The sequence below is a fragment of the Ornithodoros turicata genome, chromosome 2, assembly GCF_037126465.1.
Source record: "Ornithodoros turicata isolate Travis chromosome 2, ASM3712646v1, whole genome shotgun sequence".
Lineage (NCBI taxonomy): Eukaryota > Metazoa > Arthropoda > Arachnida > Ixodida > Argasidae > Ornithodoros > Ornithodoros turicata.
Genome location: NC_088202.1, coordinates 34,707,330 through 34,724,256, shown reverse-complemented (window position 1 = coordinate 34,724,256; position 16,927 = coordinate 34,707,330). Strand labels below are relative to the sequence as shown.

Genomic DNA, 16,927 nt, shown 5'->3' with positions numbered 1-16,927 from the left:
TCGTCTACCCTATCGATGGTGGTTAATCTTTTCCCGATGAAAGCTTCATAGAGCCCCCGCGGTACTGCACCTTCCGGAATCGAACCGAAAAACGCCGTCAAAACATCGAGGACCGTTCGCCCTACTGAAAATAGTGCTTTTGATTACACAGCGAGGATAAAATCGCAATACCTTTTCTAATTCGGCTGTCGATTTCCATAGTGCGTGCCTTGAATCTGTTCAGTGTTTCTTACAAATCTGCACCATCATACGAGTCCCACGTCTCACCACAAAAGCCAGAACTTGTTTGAGCACGCTGAAACAGGTTATGATATGGCACGCGCGCCATTTGTATAAAGGGGAGCGGTACTCGTTTGATCGCGCAGAACAATTTACTTTGGTGTAGAATATCGCCTGATGCGCTGGAAACACCATGCAGAACCCGCCTGGGAACCCAAAACTACTTCTTTTACTAATAGCCAGAACTTGTTTGAGCACGCTGAAACGCGCACGCACCGTGATGCGTGAACGGTTTTCTTCTTTCCATAATGCTGTTTGATCGCGCAGAACGTTTGGGATATGATATAAAATGGCTTTAAAATAGCGTGGCGCTCTCCACAAACTATACTCGCTTAGTCGATGAGTACGTGCTATATAATTGTTGGGGAACAAACGACAACGACATCATTTCTGGTACGTGCGCATCTATGCATGCGCACCCGCCCACGTTTTCTCATTCTCAGTAAACCTGTTGCACCCGCACTGTTCGGCCGTCTGTCATTGCAGATCCAATAGGTTATGGGCCCAGAGTCACGGAACTGACATCTGCGCTGCACAGGAAGAAAGCTGCTACAGGGTCAACCGCTGGAACTAGGTTCGTCTCTACACAGTGCTCGAATTGGTTTCGGGACAGCGAGGAGATGGAAGAAGCAAGCAAGTTTTCGGTCGCGAAGCTGACGGACGGTAATTACCAGGCGTGGAAATTCAGGATGAAGATGCTGCTAATAAGGGAGGAAACTTGGACTTTCGTAGAAGATGAAGCCCCGGAGAGACCAGCATTTGCCTGGATTGCCGGTGACCGGAAGGCGCAGAGCACCATTTGCTTAAGCATTGACGACAGTCAAATAATACACGTCTGCAAATGCTCGTCGTCCAAGATGATGTGGGAGGAACTTCGCAAGGTACATGAGAGGGCTAACCTGAGCAATAAGTTGTACCTTTTGAGGAGGTTGTACCAATCGAAGATGGACAGGGACGAGGACATGCAGGGCTACATACGGCGTGTTCTGGAATTGGTGGAGCGCTTGCGCGGCATTGGAGAAGAGACTACCGACTTCCAGGTTGCTGCTCTTCTGCTTAGTGGGCTTCCTGACAGTTATGAAGCTCTGGTGACCGCTCTTGATGCTCGTTCGGACGGAGATCTCACGCTAGATTACGTCAGAGGGAAGCTGGTCGATGAATATAACAGGAAGCAAGGGTCTGCTGCCACTACGGGCGACTCAGAATCAGCGCTGAGATCCAAGGCCCAGAACAGCGCGAAGAGTTTAGCCACGGCAGCCGCGACGGAATGCTTCTGGTGCAAAAAGGTCGGCCACTTCAAACGAGATTGTCCGGACTGGAAAGCACAACGGAAAGGCTCTCGCAGAACACGTACTAAGCAGCGGGCGCGGACAGCCGTATCAAGCAGGTCATCCTCTCCCCATATGGCTTTTGCTACCAGTTGTTCTCCTGGAGACTGGTACATTGACTCCGGCGCCACAATCCATATGTGCAAGGACAGGCAATTTTTTACGAAGAGCTACGTGGAGAAGACTGAAACCATTACCGTCGCAAATGGGCAACATGTCTCTTCGGAGGGCGTTGGGAATGGCATTCTTTATTGCAAAGTTGGCGAGTCAGAATTCCATAAAGTCCGAGTGGAAAATGTTCTCTACGTTCCGGAACTCGAGAGCAACCTTCTTTCAGTCAAGAGGCTCGCACAGCAGGGTAATGTAGTGACGTTCCAAGCAGACCGATGCGTCGTGACCAAGAATCGGGACGTGATCGCGACTGGTGAGATCCGCAACGACCTTTACACGCTTTTGACGGCAGGTGCGGGTGCTGCGCACATAACGCAAGTTACCAGTCACCATGACTGCATTCACGTGTGGCACCATCGCCTAGGGCACCGCCATTCAGCAGCTGTAGAGAGGTTGCACAGGGAAGGCTTAGCGGACGGCATCGCTGTGAAGCAGTGCAACGAGCTACTTAAATGCACCAGTTGTTTGAAGGGCAAGATGAAACGTGCTTCCTTCCCTTCACACGCGTCTTCAAGGGCGGAACATCTTTTGGCCTTGGTGCACACGGACGTCTGTGGTCCAATGCCAGTAGTAACACCAAGCAAGAACAGGTACTTCATTACATTCACAGATGACTTTTAAAGTACACGGTCCTTTACCTACTGAAGTCCAAGGATGAGGTTCCTGCGAGGGTGGAAGAATATTTGGCTTTGGTTTCCAACAAGTTCGGCAGGCATCCGAAGACACTGCGTTCTGATAATGGGACAGAATATACTGCTGGGAAAATTCGAGAAATTCTTCGAAAAACTGCCATCGTACTCCAGACGACGGTCCCATACAGCCCAGAACAAAACGGTGTGTCAGAAAGAAAGAATCGCACCCTTTGCGAGAGCGCTCGGAGCATGCTGTTTTAGAGATATCGGCTATTTAAATGTCCTATAGTGTGAATGACTTTCTCTTTTACTGTAGTTTACATCTCAAATCCTGAGATAATTCGGTTTTAATTGAACGGTTAGTTTTACCTTTCCACACACATCACAGTTTTGGCGCATTATAGTCTAGTTGCTCATGCGCCATAAAAACTGCAATCATCATCATCATCATCATTACATAATCCTGGCGATGATGTTGAGTGGTCTCACTTATTATAATTTTAAAGAGCAGTGGTAGTTTACTGGTGTTGTGATTCTAATGACAATGATGAGCCTTTGGGGTGAAAATCGCTAAGATCAAGATTCATGCACGGTGCTTTTTTGGTTGAATTTTATTGTAAAAGTGAACGTCATGAGGAGTCGGACAAAGGAAATAACCTTGTGATTCAATAAATAATAGGAGTGTTTGTCTTTGTCGCTGTCTTCTTCAGACAGGATGTGATGACGTCATGCAGTCTGTAGCAATGCATTGACCGTTACTGGAAAAAAACTGTAGCAATAGAAAAATGGTGTGTATTGTCTTGGACGGATTTATGATAAGCACTGTTTTTGAATAAGAGGAGTGTGTGTGCTTGGAAATAGTTTGATGATGGTTTTCTGCTTTGTTCAAGTGTTTCTTTTCACTTTTTCCCCCTTGTTGTTTGACAAACATGCACTGACATGCCCAGACCTGCTCTGACATGCTTTCCTTCTTCATGTAGTTTTTTTTCTTTTCAAAAAGAAACATTCTTGACGATGTCTATAGTGCTGCCTTGAATGAGAGTAGAGCTAGAACGATTCTTAATAATTTTGCGATTCATTTAGTTCAGAGAGTAACCGCAAGGGGGACAGATGTGGGACATTATTCAGGAGGAACAAAGCGTCATTATTCAGTTAGCTGCCTGGCTCTCGGACGGGATGACATGTCTTGCTGAACCATTATTTTGTTTTTTCCTGTACTCATAAGTCTCATTTAGTAAGACTTTGGGAATGAAAAGCTTAATTCCTACAATCACCTCTCATGTATGGTGTTTTTCTGCAGTAGCTCCCTATGCAATCATTATAGTTGAATAAAGGACATAATCTTGAGATAGGGATTCAATAAATAACAGGTCCCCTGTCTAGAGCGTATGGGTCCTTGAGCCACGCAGCTGCATGAAGACATCATACCGCGACTCTATTGTTTCAGGTGGACCTTTTCCAGAGGCGATGGGTTGGACATTAGTGGGAAAAAACAGTGTAGCCCCGAGACAATAGGATAACGTCACGACCAATGAGCAAAGCCTGCAGGGGGCGCAAGGATTCACTTCTCTCTTGGACACTGGCGGGTGTGGAGACATTAATTCTGTTCCTAGCAATTGCGTTGGCTGTTAGTGGAAGAGCGTAGCTTCAGTGTGGTTCCGTCTGCTTCTGATGGGGTGCGGATGTGTGGTTCGTCACTGGTGAATGGTGTCCGACGATGCAGGTGGATTTTGTAACGAGGGGATTTACAATAGCGAATGTAGTGTACGTGTCTGATGATGGTGAGTGTCTTTTCACTCTGTTCAAGTGTCTCTGTGTTTGCTTTCCTCCGTTGCCCAGCAGTCGTGCGATTTGTCCTCGTGTAATAGCGCTCCTGACATGCCACGACATGCATGCTTTCCTCTGTTGACGCATCTAGCTTTGTATTTTTCCTTTTGACAAGGAACATTCTTGTCTTGACGATGGCGCTAGTGCTGCTCTGAATGGGAATAGTAGAAGAGAACAGAATACAGGTATGCGAGTCATAAGAGCATTGCCTGCATAATTTATTCAACTAACAAGGTTACCCCACTTAAATTGACTAGATCCAATAGAGATTATGTTGAAATTAAAGGACACACTTTCTCTGCATCTTGCAGTACAGGTAAAATTCACTGTGTGGGTCGCATAATAAGATGTGCCACTATACGATATACTCTCAATACCTCAGAAATGCTTGAGAGCAAAGCATAACCATCTGGACGCAAAATAGGCCTCTACCAAAGTGTTGCCCGGAAAGTACACCAAAAATACGACAATGTATACTTTGAATAAGGCTTGAGATTTAAGATAAAACACTTGCATGTGCACGTAAAAAGCCATACACACAAACGGTGTGCACAGGTAAACCTAGTTGGCATTTGCACACGTAACCCGTCTGCTTAAGTGACGAACTTCCAGTGGCACACGATGGTGTATTTATGCATGCGAAAGCTACAAAAAATCCTGGAAGCCATACTTGACATTAAAAAATAAGCACTTCAAAAACATCTTCCATGAATTAGAATAGGGCAACATGGCGGTCTCAGGTGAGTTGTATGCTAGTACCACTACACTCTTAAAAATGAACTTCACCACATAGCACGCTCCTAGCCAACCATCACCCCGAATGACAACGTTCTCGCTCTAGATTTGTTGAAAACGGGAGGAGGAGCCTATTTTGTTCCATTATGCACGGCACAAAATAGGCTCCTCCTCCCGTTTTCAACAAATCAGGGGCGAGAACGTTGTCATTCGGGATGATGGTTGGCTAGGAGCGTGCTATGTGGTGAAGTTCATTTCTAAGAGTGTAGGGGCACTGCTGATGAGCATCCATGTGGGACATCATTTCGGTTTCTGCACCGGTAGCCCCCGTAGCGGTACCTGAATACAACTCTCCTGAGGCCGCCATGTTGCCCCTATTCTAATGCATGGAAGCCAGGGTTTCCGCACTGTTTATTTTTTTACGCCGGCTATGGCTTCCAGGATTTTTTGTAGGTTTCGCACGCATAGATACGCCATCGTGCGCCACCGGAAGTTCTTTGGGCAAATGGAGAACGAGCTACATGTGCAAACATCAGTTAGGCATACCTGCACACACCCTGTCTAATAACTAGGAATGGTGGCTGACTGCAATGTATAGAAGCACACTTGCTTTCTCGAGCAGATACGAAAGTACTATAATTCTACATTGTCTAGATATGGCAGTGGACTAGAAATTCACATGAGCTTTTCAGACTAAAATGTTGATAAAAAATATAGTGTTAAAGTATACTGTAATGCAACACTGGTTTCTATTAAAAACAGTACAAAGACGTTACACAACAAAAAACGTAATGTTCGTGTTCAAAGTGACACTTCATGGATGTGTCTCATGGATGTTACTCATGGATGAGAAGCACCAATATGTGGGAGCAAAAAAAGGGCACAACTCGATATATCACAGAAAAGAGGTGCATGAAAATAGAGGGATTACCAGTACAGGTATTGTACTGCCAATATGACACAAACGCTCGCACTGTGTCCAACTAAGCCGCACTGAGTGTTGAATGGGGAAAAAGGGAGATAAATGCGAGTAGGGTAGAAAACTTAGGACAACCTGTGTTTCCTTTTGCACATAGTTCTCCACCTACGCATATATGGCAAACATTGTTCAGTTTTGTTGGTACACAGTGCATGTGGTCCCTCATCAAACCTGTTACAGCAAAATTACCATTGTTGGCACACACTGATCAAGTATGACACTTCTTACATTTTAGCCCAAGTTACAGAGAAATTTCTAAGTGTTACAGAATTGTAGTCGAGTTATGAGAGATGCCTCATGCACCCTGTGCATATGCATTCTAGAGCAATGCGGAGAGCATGAGACATATTTTGTGACTACCCTATACCCTACCATTACCCTATAAAAGCCCACCCGCGCTGGCATGCCGTGCTAGGCAGTTACTGAATGTTGTGGCACATTGTGTTGTCTATGGATAAAGCTCATAAGGACATTCAATAATGGTAAATTTCGAAGTGACTGAGCCCAGCAATGCGAAGTTAAACGCAAAACCTGCGATTCCCGTAGTCAAAACAACCAAGATGGCGGTGTTGCAAAGCGCAGCTCACACGCCGCTCCCCAGATGGCGACGTGTCGATTTGGCAGACAGATACGTCTCCGATTTACATTATTTCACTACCTTTCACTATAAGCAGACGATATCCCTTTTGGTTGTCATCTGCTAAGTATCTCGGCAATTACCTTCCGCACTTTGCTTATTTCGGGAGCAAAATGCAATGCTTGCACGAAAGCTAATGAAAACTGCAATTCCACCCAGTTGGCGGTACATGCGGCACGCCGTCGTCTGGGGAGCGGCATGTCAACTGATCTTCGCAAAACCGACATCTTGATTGTGTTGAGTACAGGAATTGCACGTTTTCCGTGATAACTTCGCGCTGCAAAGCTCGTTCACTTTGAAATTTACCATGATTGAACGTCCTTATGAGCTTAACAAGTAGACGACACAATGTGCCACCTGCATTGAGTAATTAGCGAGCACGGCATGCCGGCGCGAGTGGACTTTTATAGGGTAAGGCCCTGTAGTTTAGCTAGCTGATTAGGATTCACCAATCAAGGTGTTAATTAGCGCTTTTCTGGAAAAGTTACAACAGAAGGACTGCGCACTACCCATGTTTAAAAATACCTTGTCTCAAAAGCATGAAAGCAAGCATACACAATGTTGCCGTCGCAGAAATTACGCTGAAATAAGCTGACACTAAGGCAAACTGCACATACTGCGAGCAACAACAACAGCCGCCATCTGTTAATTACGCTCTATGACACAGGTGACATGTTAAACAGCACACACCCTAATGTTGTCTGGATAGCACAGTACTCGCCGCTGTCAGCTTCGCGGGGTGACAGCTTCGAAAGACCCTGCCACTTGTGTATGTTCATCTGACAGTGGCTGCAACCCTTCCTGCACTCAATACGTGAGTTTCACCTTGGTTTCTGCGTCACTTCAGAATAATTTGCGAAGCGGCCGACTCAGTGTATAAGCCTGTGTCAAAATTAAAAACAAGATGTCATTGAACGAGGGTTCCCTCAAATTCTCCTATGCAAGCTTTTCTGGAAAAGCATTGATTAGGGAGTTAATTAGTGAACCTGAATTAGTTAGCCAAATTGCAGTCACAAAATATGTCACACACGTTGTCCACCAGGCAATAGAATGTACAGGCAAAAATTGCATGCAGGTAACCTTCATAGTTAGTCATAACCTTCCATGAATTTTGTAACACTTAAAGACGTACAGGACTGCACAGGCATTCATTACTAATAATGAAGCGTGATGCAAATATATGTAACATAAACCAGAAATGTCAGAGTCCTTGTGTGTGGCACACGTCAAACCTGAGATGCTGATGGCTTTTCCTTGTTAGCGGCCTTTCTGTCTATGCGTTCTTTGGCGTGTCGAAGCCATGATTTTATGTGACACTCGATCTCCGAATCTGTCGTATTCTTGAGTAGCCGATTTGACTTGATGCACCCTGAAGAAATACATTTGGAGGCAATAAGTGACACATTAGCGCACAGGATCGACAACTAAACATGCTTCATTTACTGAAGTTCTTGCGAGGTACACACAGAACAAAATGGCAGCTTTAGAGTGAGATGGGCCATTGGAAAAAAGGACACTTTGCTCGACTTTAATTTCTACAGGATCACAATGCTCACTAAAACTCCCAGCAAAACTTTGGATAAATGCCTACTAATCTGCAAGGTTTGGAGTTGGCTAAACTCACGCCTTCTAGAAGAACCCTGTAGATATTATTATTACTGCAACACTTTGAAAAAGAAGAAAACCGCCATGTCCGAGATGGTTTAAATCTAGATCAAATGCATCTGTGTTTTTTTATATATATTTCTGCCTGATGTGCCTTGAAACGTAGAGATGTGAGATACTCACGGAAGACGGCATCACAGCAGAGGAGATCACAAAACTTTATCTCCCCCTTTCCACCTAAAAGGAGTGGCTACATCATCAGTCATTAGTGCACGCAGGAGTCTCAGTGTAGCATCCTTGGTGTTCGTTCCCCCATACTGTTGCAGCATGGCCAGCTATAGTAAAAGTAGTAGTTGTGTAGAAGTAGAGTGAACAGCAGTTTGTGGAAGACGAGACTGTGCTTTAATTTTCAAAATAGGGTTGCGGGATAAAATTTCACAAGTTCTTGATGATTCAATGAATGCCTTGGCCACACATCATGTTATCCTGTAATCGTGTAATACGCACACAAAATGTTTCGCTAATTGAACAGAACACTATGTTACACAACAGGCCACAACATTTTACAATTTCAGAAGAAATGTGTCTGGACATTCTCGATCCAGACGAATCTAAAAATTTGCACATGCGTTACGTGTCAAAGTGTGCTTGTGGAAATAGAGATCTGTGCAAGCATTTACTGTGCCTGATCGAATTGCAGTACAGTAACACATGTTTTTCTCATAAATTGATTTACGAATTACGGGTTATATATGTATGAGTGTGGGAATCCCAATATTTGAAGCGGAATCGAATCGAATAATAGAAAGCAATGCCCAATACTGAATGGAGTATTGAATATCCATACACATTTTAGATGACAGTGTTTCCGGCTTTTCAGCTCAGTCTACACTTACTGAGTAATTATCGCATTTTCTCGAATCTAGACGACTAATCTAATTAGTTGGGGCGAACGTTCACACCAAGGGGAGTTGCAAATTAATTTTTAAATGTTAAATGTAAGTTAATCTGTGTATTGAATAACAGTGTCCCAAACACATTCCAATGTAACAGTTGTCCATCTCAGATTTTAACCGAGGTGATTCCAGAACGTCATCATCGAAGTCAGCACAATCATTATCAGCTAACCAACTTTTTCATTTCCTTCTCATCCTTAAGAGAGCGATCGAATGCCAGAAACTGATCTAGTTCTTCATATGGCTCCAGAGCATTGTACTCGTCTAGGGCAGCCTGCACAGTTTGACGCTCCAGGGCAGATGTGACAGTGTTCAATGGACTATTTCCGACAACGCGTCCGAGTCCGCCATCTTTGGGTGGAAAACATCGCCATGGACCCACCTGCGGGCGACTGTCATGTTCATTGTGGGGAGATAATCGGTTTCAAGGTTACGCGGACGTTTGAGGTCTGGTAATGAGTACAATGCGCTTTCACTCTTTCCGCATTCTTCTTCCAATCGTCTCTTGCTACTTTCCCACGCAACGTACGTGCCAGTTCGTAAAGCGTCACCATTATTGGGGGGAAAGACAGGACGTTCGACATTCCGCCGCCAGGGGCGACGCGAATATGGAAAAGGTCCATTGAGATGTCTGGTCCTCTTGGGCGATTTTTATCGCATGCAATAGCCGGAGAACCTCGTTTTCAAATCCTGCAATAATGTGGTTAACACATTACTGTTACTGAGCTGTACATAACTGACTTTAACGCAGCTCTGGCAGGCACAGCAGAGGGAGAGCTACCCTGGTTAACGAAGAGGCTGAACCAAAACATAGGAGGCAGATAAAAGAAGGAAGTCACAGAAAAGGTTAGCCGACTGTAGGACTCGAACCCACACCTTCTCTAGTCCTACAGCTGGCTAACCTTTTCAGGGACTTCTTTCATCGTTCTTAGGCACTCGAGGCTGTGAGTGTTTGTCCCTTATTCGGTTCCGGCCTCGAAACATTCATTTCCATCATCGGAAGCAGGTGTTTGGACATTCTCATTCCAGGTGAAGGCATAGCAGTTAGAAATTCAGAACTGTTAAGGTTCTGAAAGAGGGAAGCTGTCTTCAGCTCGATACCGCCTACGACTCTCTACAATGTCTGGTAGCATAGGTTCTACAGAATTGTCAAACCCGAAGTAAGAAAACAAGCCCTGTATTGATGGCACCAACTGAAGGAGCTATCACTCTTTCATCAGCATTGCGCAGTTACTACTGGGCATCCCTTCAACTGGGATGGGAATGCCCAAACACGGTGCCCCGGCTAGAGCCAACTTAAATTCAACTATGCTTGCTGTCGTACCTGTCTGCAATGTAGTACCACGAGCAGTGGAAGTGCTGTAGCTATGCTGGTCCAGTGCCCTGGGCTGCAACCTGTGGTGCGACTTCCGCATTTCTTCTGAATATTTCCCAGTGCCGCTGTGTTAAGCGAATAACAACAATACAATCTGCACGGCCATACCTCTGTGGACCATAGGCGCGATGTTACTGACCGGACAAAAGCGCCTTGCATTACTAGTCTCACATGTTGGAGATTGGTATCCCGAGAAGGGGGCACCATATACAACACGGCTGTCACGAGCTGGAGTAGAGAACAGAATAAATGGATCTATTTTTTTTGTAAAGTTACATTTTGGTGCAGGGTTTACATTACAATGCATATCAACAGTGGTATCCCTGCTGTACAGTTGGCTCTGCGGTCCAATAGAGTTGTTTTCGCCGACATATCCTACACAGATTCAGTTATATTGCTCTGATGTGCTGTTCACATATGAATAAAATAGCGTCAGCAACAAGTGCACACAGGCTCTTGTACACTACAGTCCCGACAGTGTTATGCATGTAGTGCTGGCAGCACAACTGTCCTACCTCTGCCTTCTCCAAGAAAGGGACTCCACGGTGATGATGCAGCGCCTTGTTGAAAGCCACCTGCGTGCTGGCCGAGACGCTGGGACGACGCATGTTCTTGAAGTACTAAACCGTGCCTTGCATAGTTGCCGGAAGCTTGATATCCTAAAACATGCCCGCCCAGGGGTTTAACTGACACCAGCACCATCCACAACTGCAACATGCCAGCTATAAAATGTGCCAGTGCAATTGGAATTCTGTTTAGCCTGTAAAGCAGGAGTACTTGGCAATATAGCCCTTGAATGGACCCTGAGCAGGGTGACATAATATAGATCAGAACAATCTTAATAGTTTTTTTATACCAGATTTAAATGGCTAATGTCCCTGAACTGAATTCGTCTTTCATATTCCCAAAGCAAGGACATGTTTCTTTTTTTTTCTTTCACGTGCTTCCGCCTCCCAAATCATGGCTTCATACTAGTGACACAGCCCGCAAAATTATTAGCAATACACGCAACATTCGAACACTATAGTACAGATTAGCACACTCAATGAATAATGCCCAAGAGGGCACACATCGTTACACTGACTAACTGTGCAAGCACTTTGTGTCACACTGACCTCCACAAAGAAGAGCTATGGGGCAAGCTACCTTTTCCGCTAATCGCTTAATCTAACTACGCACAGATTACGTTCATCGTAACGACGTAGTAACTAGTAGTAACGGCATCCGCGAACAGGACGCACTCAAGAACACGGAACACTAGCAGTAGCAACTGGAAGTGACACTTCCACGCTAGGAATACCACATTTCCATGTATAATAACAACGAAACTGTGCGCCACACCTCTTTGATAAATAACATTGCCCTGGCACTCTAGTAGCAAAAAACAAAAGTAATCGAGGTGTACTCGCGCGTAAGCGAACATACTTTTCAGTGCTTGCATTCGCTTATAAACAAAGTATCAGCAACAGCAAATACTCGGAAAGTCTAGTACGAACACGATTACCAGTCTGAAAGCACAGAACGTAAAAGCAAGAGCTCCCTCGTTCCCTTCAGATGCCCATAAGCGAACACAATCCTTTGCAAGTTGCGTTCATTGTTCGTTGCAAGTGGCTGCAACAACAGAATGTAACTCGTACTTCGTGACTCACCCATTGTTGAAAAGCTATCCGCATAGTTCTTCACAGACGATCAGCACGACTCCCACATCTCTGTGTACACATGCACTCACACGCTTGTCACATAAAGCACGAAATTTCCCGATGCACACACAGAGACAAGAGACAACGCCACAACGCGTTCGACAGAGCTGAAGGCGGGAAAGCAAATGGGCCTGGATTGGATTGGCTGCTCAACAGACAGCTGGCCGCGAGATTCAGCGCGTCGAGTGGCGAGTGCATGGGCGAGTTGCTGGCTGCTGTGTTGCACAGCGGTTGCGTGGGCTTGGTGGGATGTGGTTGCGGCGTAGCATTCGCGTCATTCGGGAATGTTCGGGAAGCGTTATTGGGGTATTATTATCAGTGCGCGGGGAAAACTTTACATGATGATAAATGGACTTTTCTAAGCGTACTTCAAGGCTGTGTGCGCCTTCAAAAAAGGTTATATGCTGGCATAAGTCGACGGACCAAGTGTTCGCAGAAAACGTTTCCACAAAAACTTGCGTGCTTCCCGACTAAAAATTCCATAAACACATGATGGATAAGCAAAGACGTGCACGTACAAGCTAGTTCGCTGCTTTAATCCCAAACAAGACTTGATTGGGATATTCGAAATGTCATCCCGGTGAAATATCACCAGGACATCCAGAAAAAGTTTCAAAAGGACATTTCCCTTTCCCGGACATTCCGGGACCGCAGGGACATCCCGAGGTTTTTGTGTGTTGTCTGGGCATACATAGTGTCCGCCTTGCATAAGTCCAACACGTCGAGCTTTTCGTTCTTCGGAACAGTGCTCATTTTCTGAATGTCCCCATCACCAGGTTTCTTTATTTTATCCAGCTTCTCGAAAATAGATGACATATCTCGCTTACTTCTCAGTGCAAGTTCCTACGCACGCTGAATGAACTGAATGAGGACAACTGTTACCTAACTTTCCTCATCTTGAAGGCAATAGTGAGACATACCTTTCTCGTTGCGTGCTTCACCCGGAGTCGACCGACGGAAGTAGCTTCACGGAGCTCAAATGAGATGTATATATCGGAACTGTTATATAAAGCACCCCTGGAGGGGCGCAAGGGTGGTGCGATTTTGTTTACACAATAACATAGGAACAGCCCGTAATATATGGAGAGCGCACACGTTAGCTGCGAAGGATAACCCCATTTGGAACTCCTTGGAAACCAAAGTGCATAAGCAAACCCTTTGTTTTTGGTTACAGACCGCTTGTTTTGGCATGTGGAATTGAGAGGGCTATGACAGGCAGTCCGCTTTGACGTGGGCTCATAGAGATTTTATTTCCTTCAGATAGACTTGTCTTATCAGGCAGAACAGTTTACTTTTTTCATACGTCGGCCCAGGACGCATACTAATCCCCCTGTCTGTCCACATCTGTACGCCGCTCATAGCCACAGTTGCTTCGCGGCGCTAACACGCAATCAAAAAAAAACTTTTTTCATACGAACGGCCTCGGGGCTCGCAGCGAGATTGCTGAAGCTAGATGACCTAATTTCTCGGAAAACATGATTTACAAACTGCGAGCTCTGATATAAAACAGATGGCCCAACGTATTGACACATGCAGCGTGGCGGCTGAGGCTCCATGACCTCATTTCTTGACAAACATGATTTGCCGCCTCCAAAGCATGGAGTACGCGAACTTTGATATAAAACAGATGGCCCAACGTATTGACACATGCAGCGTGGCGGCTGAGGCTCCATGACCTCATTTCTTGACAAACATGATTTGCCGCCTCCAAAGCATGGGAGTACGCGAACTTTGATATAACAGATGGCCCCGACGTGTGGGGGCGTGCAGCGTGGCTGCTGAGGCTCCATGTCCTCATTTCTGGGAACACAATTTACGACCTCCAAACTATGGCAGTACGCGAGTTTTGATAGAAAACAAATGGCCCCAACTTGTTGAGACATGCAACATGGTTACTGAAGCTCCATGACCTTTTTCTCAGAAAACGTGATTTACGACCTCCAAAGCATGGGAGTACGCGAATTTTGATATAAAACAGATGGCCCCATCGTGTTAGTAGTATAGTTTAATACGGCTTAATAACGGTGTCTGCATAAGAACCGTGCGCTATAATGACATCCTTTTTCTAATCCAAGATGGCCGATTCTAAGCCAACACAATCCAGCTCTAAGCCAACATAATCCACTTGTAATCCACGCACAAGCCAAATCCAAAGCCATCTGATTTGTTGCCATTAGCTCCGCCCACTTCACGTTGATTGGCCACCGCGTCCCCCCCACTGATTGGTTGACCGTAGTTCCGCTCCTTCACGCTAATTAGTTGGCTTGGCTCCGCCCACTAAGCCTACTGAGCGTTGATTGGCTGACCATAGCTCCACCCCTTTATGCTAATTACTTGGTTCAGCCCCCCACTTCACGTTGATTGGCCGCCTCGCTAAACCTACTGATCGCGTTGATTGGTTCACCATAGCTCCGCCCCTTTTATGTTAATTACTTGACTCCACCCCCCTGCTTCACGCTGATTGGTGCACGCCCCCGCTGTTATGCTAATTAACCGGCTCCGCCGATTGGTCCTACTGTCCAGGCGCGGCCCCGGCGGCCACGCTGCGGCTTTGTCTCAGATGTTCGAACTTACCCATGCCGACTGGCCCGAGCTAGCGGGTGGCCCGCTGAACATAGCCTTCACCGGCGCCCGCCAGATGGTGCGCGGATCGCCCGGCGGTGGCTTCAGATGGTTCTAACCCAATGTCTCTATCTCATACGTCCAAACTTACCTCGTGCCGCCAGATGGCGCGACTCAGGTGCATCAACTCCGCGCTGTTCCGCTTCGAGGCGTCACACGAGCGAGAGAACTTCGTCGAGATGTGCTGCCACATATTGCGCTCCCGTATCACCGCAAACAAGTTGCGGGAAATCATACGCGAAATCTTGGACGAGTACCTGTCGGCTTACAGGGAGCAATCACTGCGTGAGCTTCAGGAACTATGTCAGGAAGAAATAAGAGTCCTGGAGACGATCATCAATCGCTCTAGGAGCTATGGATGAAAATAAAGATGCATCACACCTCGCTACACAGTCTGCTCAAGTTACTCTATGATGCGCATGCAGTTCCAGCACCCCGCTCGAATTCTCATCTCCGGCGCGTCCATGTGTGGCAAGACGGTGCTCACGCAGAATATAATGAGACACCCCGAGTTATTTAGCATTCCACCGCAGAAGATACTCTACGTACGAATGTATGCAGCCAGCTGGGAAAAGGATTTCGACGGTGTGGAGTTTATGGACCGGATACCCGCAGATTGGGATGAGCGATATCCCACTCTCATAGTTATTGACGATCAAATCACGAAAAAGGGGGTTCTATCGGAGGTAGAGTCGTTGTTTGTACGTGGTAGCCACCATAAGAGTGCGTCCGTGATCCTGATCACACAAGCCTTGTTCTATCACAACGCCGCTTTTCGAACGATATCGCTGAACGCCAGTTATATCGTATTGTTCCGGAATGCGCGGTCCGTACAACAGATCGAAACCTTCGGACGTCAGGTATTCGGGAAACAGGGGCTCTCCTATTTTCTCGACGCATATAACCAGGCGACGGAGAAGGCGCACGGTTATTTAGTTGTGGATCTGCATGCGCAAACACCTCCCTCTCGTAGCCTGCGAACGGGTATTTTACCGCACGACCGGCAGTTCCTGTTTACGCCCGCGAAATGACGGCCGATCTTAGAAGACATCTCACGCTCCTCAAGGTATTGGCCGCCAGCAAACCGGCGCAGAGTTACTTAAAGAGCTCAGCTGCGATGACATTCGAATCCTTTCGGAAATCTGTCTGAACATTCTACGTGGAAATATCCCACTTTCGACGGAACTTCATAAAAACCTGAAGAAACACAAAAAAATCCTCCGCTTCCTCGCCTACAAGTCACTTCATAAGTGCCCCCGGCAGTTGAAGAAATATATTAGGGGACAACGAGGTGGTCTCATTCCCATACTTCCACTGCTCCTCTCAGGGCTATCAAGTCTCGTGGCGGGAGTCGCCGGGCGAGCGATATCCAAAGCCATCAGTCATGGCTCATAGAATAGAAATAGGTGAAGTTCTAAAATCTAACGATTCGGGCGATGTAAAAGTGGGCAAAATACTGGAAGCCCTCTATTACCAGCTGAAGCGCACTCACTATCATCCTCCTCTGGAACCTGTCCATTCGGAGCCTGAACCAGAACCCAATCCATTCGCCTGCCCTCCATCCTGCCCTCCGGCGTTGATAAAGCACGCGCGAAATCTGTGCTAAAAGAATTGAAGAAAGTTTTCACTTGGCGGGCGGATAATGTGTTAGTATATAGAGGGAAGCGAATGAATCGCTCAAACATTGTGGCTCTCGTGAGCTACTTAGCACGTCGTAGCACGCTCATCAAGAAACCCAGTTGGTACAAAAAAGTATCGAAAATTATAAGTGCTCTGAAAATACACCGCATTGCTCGCTGGAGCAAATAAGGGGCCCTATAGAAAGATCGAGGAGAAAGGGTTAGGTGGGGTGGATCGGTACCGACGTTATCACAAGGTCACACGTGCAGAAGCCGTGGAACAGCTGAAAAACGAAGATGCTTACACCCTTCACAAGCCAGTGAAGAAAAAATTTAAGCGACGCTCCATCATCGCAACTCACGTGCGGGATTTATATCAGGCAGACCTTCTGGATATGCGTAAATATCAGAAATTTAACAAGGGCTTCAGGTACATCTTAACAGTCATAGATACGCTATCGA

At 46.2% G+C, this 16,927-nt stretch overlaps 1 long non-coding RNA gene across 1 annotated transcript; it reads right to left on the bottom strand.

Moving 5' to 3' along the window:
• Positions 1–8,437: 8,437 nt before the first annotated feature.
• On the bottom strand, positions 8,438–10,774 carry LOC135383339 (uncharacterized). The gene is made up of 3 exons (XR_010419817.1): positions 10,633–10,774; positions 10,474–10,569; positions 8,438–8,528 (listed from the first exon to the last, which is right to left on the bottom strand). It is a non-coding gene; the product is annotated as an uncharacterized LOC135383339 (long non-coding RNA).
• Positions 10,775–16,927: the final 6,153 nt, after the last annotated feature.